The sequence below is a fragment of the Dermacentor variabilis genome, chromosome 6 (assembly GCF_050947875.1).
Source record: "Dermacentor variabilis isolate Ectoservices chromosome 6, ASM5094787v1, whole genome shotgun sequence".
In the NCBI taxonomy this organism is placed as follows: domain Eukaryota; kingdom Metazoa; phylum Arthropoda; class Arachnida; order Ixodida; family Ixodidae; genus Dermacentor; species Dermacentor variabilis.
The window spans coordinates 146,313,077-146,322,372 of NC_134573.1; the positions used below are offsets into that span (position 1 = coordinate 146,313,077).

The 9,296-nt window shown below is 44.6% G+C and overlaps 1 long non-coding RNA gene across 1 annotated transcript; it reads right to left on the minus strand.

The window, feature by feature from the left end:
• Nucleotides 1-1,189: 1,189 nt before the first annotated feature.
• Nucleotides 1,190-4,596, minus strand: LOC142585418 (uncharacterized). The gene is made up of 3 exons (XR_012829084.1): nt 4,125-4,596; nt 2,117-2,326; nt 1,190-1,287 (listed from the first exon to the last, which is right to left on the minus strand). It is a non-coding gene; the product is annotated as an uncharacterized LOC142585418 (long non-coding RNA).
• Between the last annotated feature and the right edge of the window lie 4,700 nt (nt 4,597-9,296).

Below are 9,296 nucleotides of genomic sequence, written 5' to 3' on the forward strand. Positions count from 1 at the left end.
GGCAGCCTCTAAGCACTATGACATTCTGGGAGGGGATGATTCAATTCAGTTCAATGCCCTTTACTTCTCAGATAACGTACCTCAGCTGAAAGCTGTACAAGAACCTTGACGGTGTAGGCGCTAAAGGCACAGCAAAACGGCACATAAGGTGCAGATATGAGCAGTGCGAAACAAAACGAATCCCATTGCCATTGATAGAATATTTGCACTATTAATATTTGCACTATCTAAAAACCTGAAAATAACAGGAATAGCCACATAAAGTAGCTCTGTACAAAACTTAACATCGTGAATTTAACTAATCATAAGCAAGGGTTTTTGGGGGGCAGGGGGATACAAGAAAAGTAAAAAAAAAGTTTAAAAACCTAGTAAGCACGGACAGCAAGTGCTCGAATTCATTGCTCCAGTACCTGCATCAAACAGGCCTGCACGCATTTATTTGACGCCTTTATTATTATTATTATTTTACATATCCCTCGCGGCAAGCCCGCCGAATTGAAAGAGAAAAGGAAAGCGTAGCAGAAGATGTCTATACAAAGGAAAGAAAGAAACACTTGATCCGGTAGACATGACCCTTACAAAAATTTTTAGTAACATTTTATAAACCGTCTTTAGACAAATGTTACTAGAACCTATCGACATTCTATAAACCGTCTTTAGACACCGTAACAACTTCCTAGTAACCTCCTACCGACTATTGGCCACCGATATTGAATTGAAAGTATAGATATAAAATGTCGATAGAATTCTTACCGACTGCTTATTATCTTATGTCGTTAGAAAGTGTCAACTGTGAAGCGACTATTTATTGACCACCTTTATACATCCTAACAACTTGCTAGTAACATCCTGTCGACTATTCGCGACAGATAGTTGACAGGATGTTACTAGGAAGTTGTTAGGATGTATAAAGGTGGTTAATAAATAGTCGCTTCATAGTTTTTAGGAAGTACATAAAAATTTTATTCAGAGGTAACTACTTTTGCAATTATGTATTGCATAAATAAGCTTTGATTATCTCTGAATAAAATTTTTATTTGCTTCCTAAAAACTGTGCTGCGACTATTTATTGACCAGCTTTATATATCCTAACGACTTGCTAGTAACATCCTGTCAACTATCTGTCTGTGGCGAATAGTGATTGCCAAGTGGCTCGGTGTGGCATGCAACAGAAGAAGACAGGTTTCCATTTGTGCTTGAACACATCCATTTAATATCCCCAGGCTAGTAAGGAGGACGAGTTCTCCAGCTGCCCTGGAAGTAGGCTGAAATGTTGCGTTGTGTAGTCTAGAAAAGAGAAGAAAAAAGGCAATATATTAGTTTTGCTACAGTGGCAACACACCATGCATCTGTTTCTTAAAAAGGAAGTGCACAAGAGACAAGCTTTCAACCCTGTGAGCTCTAAACATCTCCACTTGTTTTGTGCAAAGTCCTAAAAATGCATGAAATGACTGAATTAGTGCATTAAAGCTGGGAGCGTGATGGATGTGCGTAACACCAACAGATGCACGACCCATAAACTCTATCATACCAATTGTCATCTACAAACAAAAGCTGTAAATCAACTTCAGTTTAATGAACTTCGATATTCGTATTGTGACCAGTACATGGAAGTTTCATGTGTGAATTATCTTAGGAAAGGCAAGGTGCCAGTCATAACTGTGCTGCAGCTTTGCTTGGGCAAAGGTACATAGAAGAGTTGACTTTTGTGTTGCACTTAAGAACCACGAAATGATACAAGCAACATGTAAGCAGTTGAGCAGGCATTACGGACGTTCTACTGCAAGATTAGAAAATGCCTTTGCTGTGCAGACAGACATTGTCAAAATGAGCTTGTTACTAAACATGTTAGCTTTCCACAAGACAGGATATTATATTATCAGTGCATTCATATGACCAGGGCCTCTACCACAAAAATACATATGCCAACAGTAATGACAATTTTCTAGTTATGGTGACAAAGCTTGCATTATAATATGCTACTATAATCAGGTTAATAGCTATTTTAGCAGGAAAGAAAGGAGTATACCCTAAGATAGCACTGAAATTGCCATGAAAGGAGTTTTGTTGAAAACTGCACAAAGAATATTAAGATGCTTCTTTGTGACACACATACCTACTATGGTGTTGACCGTCTTGGAATCCAACGGATCCTTCTGTGGAAGGCATTTGACGGCCGCCCAAAAAAGGACCTCCCTTAAACGTCTTCTATTGAAAAAGGAGCTTTAAGGAGGTCCTCCGCGAAGTGAAAGCCTGAGTTGTTAGCATCCAGGCACAGCCTCTTCAGCATGCCCTTTTCAACGTATACACCATCACCGATGTTTACCTGTGAAAGAATACAACAACCACAGATTCATTTTATACACGTTTGATCAAGGAATGGTTAGGAAGTAGGGTAAGGTTTGCAAAAACGAAAGTCGCTGCTTCTCGTTGATTCGGTTTAAAGAACAAAGCAGCCTTACGTATACCATACATGCATTGTACTGAGCTGTGTACTTTTACGTAAGACTAGAAAGTATTGGGAACTTCAATGCGAAAGAAAGACTTGCATCTGCCTAGAACTAAGCAAATGTGTGCCACCCCTTGACACAGAGTGAGATCTGGTGCTGTTTTAGTGATTAGCAGACATTGAAAGCTTCAAGCCTCATCGAGTATTGGGCCAAGCTGTGCTCGATTAGTGACGCACAAGTGCTCGAGAACTATCAAACAAGATGCAATTGTCTTCAAATACAATTCTGACTTCCCCTTGCAGACATGCAGTTTTCAATTTACTGACTGCACTTGGGTGTAAAGATTTTGTCTGACAGAGTGAATAAACCACATACACAAGCAGCATTTTCATAGTTAGCATAGTCTTTAATAGGTACTGATACCTTCAATTTAGAAAGCCCTGTATATTGGGCCTCATCAAACTAATTTCACAAAAGGTTTGTCAAGGTAGAAGCATAGAACTTTAGTCATTAGAAGACAGGTGAAATGAGTTAATTATTGCAATTATTACTGAAAATTAAATTTTAGACAGCTCATCCCAATGAGAAATTGATGCAAGCAGTTTGTACATGCCACATAAGCATTTAGATATCAAAAATAGGTATTAGAGAAAACCTTCCCTTAGAGGTTCATTAGTACAAGCTGCCATGCCCTCGAGGAGACATAATTTCTTTTTCTGTAGGCAGAAAGACGCTCGAGTATTTTATTGACACATATATGTGCCCATGCATATATGTCATCTCTGTTGTAAACCTTTTTTTCATGTACATGCAAGGTGTGTTTATAACATCTCATTGTGCACAAAATTTGCGTAATAATTTAAAGACCGCGATTTTGTAGCGATGGTATTCCTTTTCGCTATTCGTTAGTGGGCTGACCGACGCCCCGGCCCGTGCTACGTACTGCAGCTGCCGGCCGTTAGCGGTGGGCGAGAAGAGTGATATAGAATCGAGGGGTAAGTATCGCTACAAAATCGCAGTCTTTAAATTATTACGCACTGCCGTAACCTACGATTGCAAGAGCTGACATCTCGTTATTAAGATTTGGTTGGTCTGTCTTTCTTAAAGGCCGGCGTCTGATTGAAATGTCTAGATTAAAAATGCACCTCGTTATTGTAATATCGGCCTATATCCGCTCTGTAACATAGAAGACAAATACGCGAAGACACTCAAGAACATAAACAATACACACAGGTTCTCGCGACGCGCACCTCCAAACCGAACTATATACACACAAAAATCTTCATACAAGCTTCTATCTGCTTAAGCGTCAAACATAGCAATCGTGTGTCAACGCGCGAAGCCCATGATACATCGACGCATACATTACACATGTACTGTACTTGCGGGAATGCCTATATAGCGAATAACTTCTTGCCAGGAAACTACCGAACGAACACCAACTTTCAATGTGTTTTCATAATTGTGTGCCCATTCAGACATAGCAATCAAGGCGGGTAGCAGAATGCAAGCACGCTGTAACATCAGAGGAAGCTTTCGTGAAATTGCTTGCTAAATGTGCACAGCAACATGGCTAACATACGATAGGAAAGCGCTTTGCTCTAGCTAGTTACACAACGCTCATTACGTAAATCATAAGCTTCAAGAATGCGCGCAAGCGCCAAACTTGCTTACCTTTCAAGACTTGGCAAACGCTCCTTCGTCTAACAGGTACAGAGGCACCGACGTTTCTCTGGCGCAAGCACTGTAGAACTTCCGATGAACTCCAGCTCCACAAAAGCACAACCTTCAACAGTCTTCCAAACACTACAATTCGAAGCCCCAGTACCAGACTTTTCACGAGAGCGCGGGCAGGCAGCTCGGCAGAACAAAGGCAGCTCGGACGGGCGCTGTACTAGGGCACTCACTGACGACACTGGTGGATCGCTCGAAACACACGGCGAACTAATGGCGTTACACGAGTCCGGAGGGTTTGGGATGGTTACTGCACACGACAAGGAGCACGTTTTGTCTAGGCACTTCTAAAATATAACTCAAATACCACCTTACTGCAAGGAGCATTCACTACAACCAACGTGGTGTGTCGACCAAACAGATACTGCAGTAGCGCCACTCTGCGGTTTTTTAGAAAAATGTATCTTAAATGAAAAAATTGCGTGTTTTTTTTCCTAATAACATTTGATAGAGTCCTTTAATATATTTGTTTGGTCCAAAAGTGTGTACTTTGTACTTTGTGATACGAAGTTTAAGGAAATGTATGTATAATAAAAACTAAGCGGATGTTGCTTTCAAGATTCGCAATTGCTCAGGTGCATGCAGGTTGCAAAAGCACGGCCTTCGAGATCAGAGTTTGTCACTCAAAGGAAGCCGTAGTGGGAGGCGGAGAGGCATTAGGCCCCAATCGTTGGCTTTACAGTGCCTAGGTAGGCTTCCTTATTTATAAAGAATATACGGGGACTTCAGCCGAACCATGAGCGAGCTATACAGACACACGCGGTACGATTCGGTGTCCGATCCGACGTGCGGCGCTGCATGCTACGGCATGAGCGGCGCGTAAGCTCCGCCCACATCCATCTCCCCAGCTTGAGTTCATATCCACGTCGAGAAACGCAATATAAACAACTCTGCACAACACTGCTTCGCTTTACGAGAACGCTGTCGATAAAATTATGCCCCTGTGAGTGACAGAACACTTCATGACGGCGCGTTGTCCACTGACGGCTCCGCTAAAGCCAGCAATAGGGCCGGTAAGCATAGCTAGGCGGACGTTGCAGCCGACGGCGCTTGCGATCCAGCCCGAGCTCGTCGAAGAGTGCTTATTTTTGCCAAAACAATTAACACTGTACACTTAGGTCGGCCGTAATTAAATACAATTGGTTAACTTGACGCAGTCGTTGCGAAGGGCAAACGTGCAAGCGAAGCGAGCGGCCTCGCTCAGATGGTCGGTGTGTGATGTCTGCTCGCGAAATGCCCTCGCGTCGCGGCTCCCGATCTCACCAGTAGCTTAGTGCTAGTGTACAAGGCGCTGGTTTGCATAACAGGCACACGTTCGAGATAATTTTACTGAACTGGTAACTATTTCATGTCAGAAACAAACTGCAGCAGGCAAGGAAAAAGAATAACTGCGAGAAACCGGCCAGCCAGCATCGCCTCCGTGAAGGGAACGTCAGAGAACATCACATGCCAGCCGCGCTGCCATTGGCTGCGACCAGACGACGGTGCAGTTGTCGGACACGTCGGACGATGAAAATCTGCCCGGTTTGTGGCACGCCGGACGTCCGATCGGGCGCTTCGGCACGGCAAAACACCTCGATTCGGGCTGCAGTTTCGGCGCGTCGGACGCCAGATCGGACACCGAATCGGACCGTGTGTCTCCCGCTTTAGTTGGCGAACACGAGCCGATCAGCGCGCCGTCCGTGCAGCTCCATCTAGTGCTATGGTGCATGGCCTACGGGCTTCTTTGACACCTACTGAGCACAAATTCATGATCACCGCTCATATACACGCTTCCTATGGCACTAGCTGTCGTGTTTTCGAGAATACGTGCCCTCATCTTGAATTGGTGAGACCATATTTCCTCTTAGCGTCCGGTATTAGAAGCAATTTTTTTCTATGAACATTCTACTATCATCTGTTACTAGGAAGTTGATTAAAAATTAGGAAAACAGTTACTATGCAAAAAAACATTTTTTTAAAGCAGCCAGTCTTTGCATATTCATTTATAGTTCAGATGCTGTTATATATATGTTCATTTTTCACTAAATCATTTTTAACAACTTTCTAGTAACCAGTGTTACTAGAAAGTTGATTGAAAATTGTGGAAATTTACACCTGTCCATGAAACAAGACTGTCTTGCACCAGCCATGTTCACTGAATAATTATAACCTTATTGAATAATATTCATGCATGTTTTGTAACTTGGGTTATGTACTTTAAGAACATAATTATTTTTATGGACTTCCTATTGAATCGTGTTTCTAAAAAGTTAAGATAGTGTGTCTTAACTTTCTAGTAACTTTCTTTTTACATACTGAAGTTCGAAAAGAAGTAACCAACTTTCTTTTGACAAACGTTACTAAAAAGTAAAAGTCAATAGGATGTTACTAAAGTTGATAGGATGTTGATAAAAGTTCTAAAGAAAGTAAGGAAGCATTTTTGTATGGGGAGTGGGGCCGCGGCTACAGAGATTTCGCGTTCATTAGAAGAAATTGCACAATCACGGCCTCCAGATCGGATAGGATGAAAGAAAGGGAAAATAGACGCTGTTAAGGGAACACAAAGCGCAAGAGAGAGAGAGAGAGAGAGAGAGAGAGAGAGAGAGAGAGAGAGAGAAACAAAAATGGAAAGGTATGGAGGTTAACCAAGGACGTGCTCAGTTGGCTACCCTACAATTGGGAATGGGGAAAGGGGGAGCACAGATAAGGAGAGAGAGAAGAAAAATTAAGAGCCAGTCATTCACAGTGTCTGTCGCAGGGGAATATCTACTGTCACAAGCGCTCCTGCAGTCCACTATAGCCTTCAACAAGTGCGGAAGTGCTTTTGGGGCCTTTCGCATGCAAGGATGCATAGGCCATGGTCCCAGTATCTTTTCCTCCGAGAGCACTCTATTATCTAATAGGCTCAGTTTCACTTGTAGACTACGTCGTTGAGCGTCAAAGGATGGGCACTGGCACAGAAGGCGCTCTAGAGTCTCATCGCGCTCGCACAAATTGCACGCCGCACTGTTACTCACTCCTATTAGGAACGAATATATAGGAATTTGTAAATGCGACGCCCAACCACACGCGACACAGTAAAGTTGTTTCGCAGAGGGAGAGTCCAGGTGGCAGACGAAGTCGCAAATTAGGCTCGTGACAGCAAAGAAAAAGGCTGGGGTCTTGTTCAAATGAAAACTGTTTATTATCTGCAGAGCGTCGGCGTGAAGCGTGTTGCTGCCTTCCTCGGCCGCGTCTCTCGTTCGTCTCTCCGTGCCGTCTCCCTGGCTCGTCTGGCCTCCGGCTCTTCTCTCTCGCCTCGCTCGAACCCCCGTGTCTACTCGTGGGTTTCTTCTTACAGTCCCAGGAACCATGACTGGGCATCGGTGCGAAGAGTCTTTCCTCGTGTTTACTCAAGGGTCTCTTGCGGGGAGCAAAGTATCATGCGGGGCGTCTCGTGATCTACGGGATTGCGGCGGTGGAGCACGCTGCCTGACAGGTCGGCGTAAAATGCGTGACGGCTAAGTTATGAGAGTGCGCGCCGCTCACACACACTCTCTCTCTCTCTCTCTCTCTCTCTCTCTCTATATATATATATATATATATATATATATATATATATATATATATATATATATGTGTGTGTGTGTGTGTGTGTGTGTGTTACCCAGTCAAAAGTCCGGTTGGCTACCCTGCGCTGGGGGGAAGGGAATAGGGGAATATAAAGAAGGGAGAGGGAGAAGAGAAGGGAGGCTTGAGAGAGTGCAAGCGTGAATTGGTGAAACACGGTGAATTTCATCGTGTAAGTGTCATGTGGCGAGCAAGTGACTGAAGTTACCGCACAGCATCCGTTCTTGAGAAGGGCATAGACAGCCGCTGGCTGATGTTTTTGATGAGCCGAGCGAGAAAGTTCATCTGCGCTGTCGTTGCCGATAATTCCGCAGTGGCTGGGCAACCCCTGAAATACAACGTCGTGTCCGTTCTCGAGCGCATGGTGATGGGCGTGCTTTATTGCGTACGCTAGCTGCTCGTTTACCCCAAGACGTAGGGCAAGCACAAGATGGGGGGGTTGTATATGCTGTTTATGACGCCGATGGACCGCATTCTGCAAGACACGACGCCGCGCAATCGCAACCAGTGGAGACGTCCGGTGATAAGATGTCGCAACCGTCGTCGTAACCAAAGCTTGTGATGTTGTCTGGCCAACAGCCGAGTGTCGCAACCCTGAGCTCCTCGCTGAGAACACCGAATCCGAAACGGCCATTTTACTTATTGCCATTTCTTTCTTCTTTGTCACGCAAGACAGCGAATGACACCACTGGCGTGCCACGGTAACGTGTCATTACCGGTGCGCTATCAACTGCACCGATGGTTTGGTCATTCAACACCATGGCGTCACGCGTACTTAAGCACTCGTAGTGTGTGTGTGTGTGGGAGGTGGGGGGGGGGGGGGGGGGTCCAGTTTTCGCGGACTCTTGGCGGGCTGCCGATATTTTTTTTTGCTTTCCCACCCTCAAGATTTAGGTCAGTTTCGGCGTTCAATCAGCACGCGGTGGTCTTAGCTTATCTCTGCGTTGAATAACCACGACACTGCCTCATAGCTATATATACATGTGTGTTTAGAACGGTGGGCGCGACAGCCGAAAGTCACTACCGGAAGTCTATCCGACGTCTTCGCACCGTCGTGAAAGAAAAATGGAAGAGTTTCATAGGAAGCTCGGCGCCTCGATCGAGACGCAGCGATGCGCGAGCTGTGGCGAAAATTAGAAGCCGCGGTGGGGATTATGCACGATCGCGTCGGCGAGCGGCGGTTAGCGCACTGGGCCGCCTATATAACTTCCGCTAGCTGAGCTCAGTTATTGCGCGTTGCGTTTGGTTTGCGTTCCGCTTGCGTGAACTTCCTGCGCATGCGGTTAAGATTGCGCAGGTGTGAAAGCAACATTGAGATCAAAGGCACATGGATATAAAAGTTCTTTTTCTTGTATTTTTATGCGATCCGGATTTTATTAAATAAAAAAAGCTATAAGCACAGCGAACGTGCTTGACCCGTATTGACCCATATTGCAATTTACAAATTCTAGCAGTGGACTTCGCAAGGCGGATCCACTTAGAATGAATTCTCAGGACGACACCAGTTTGGAGATATAGATT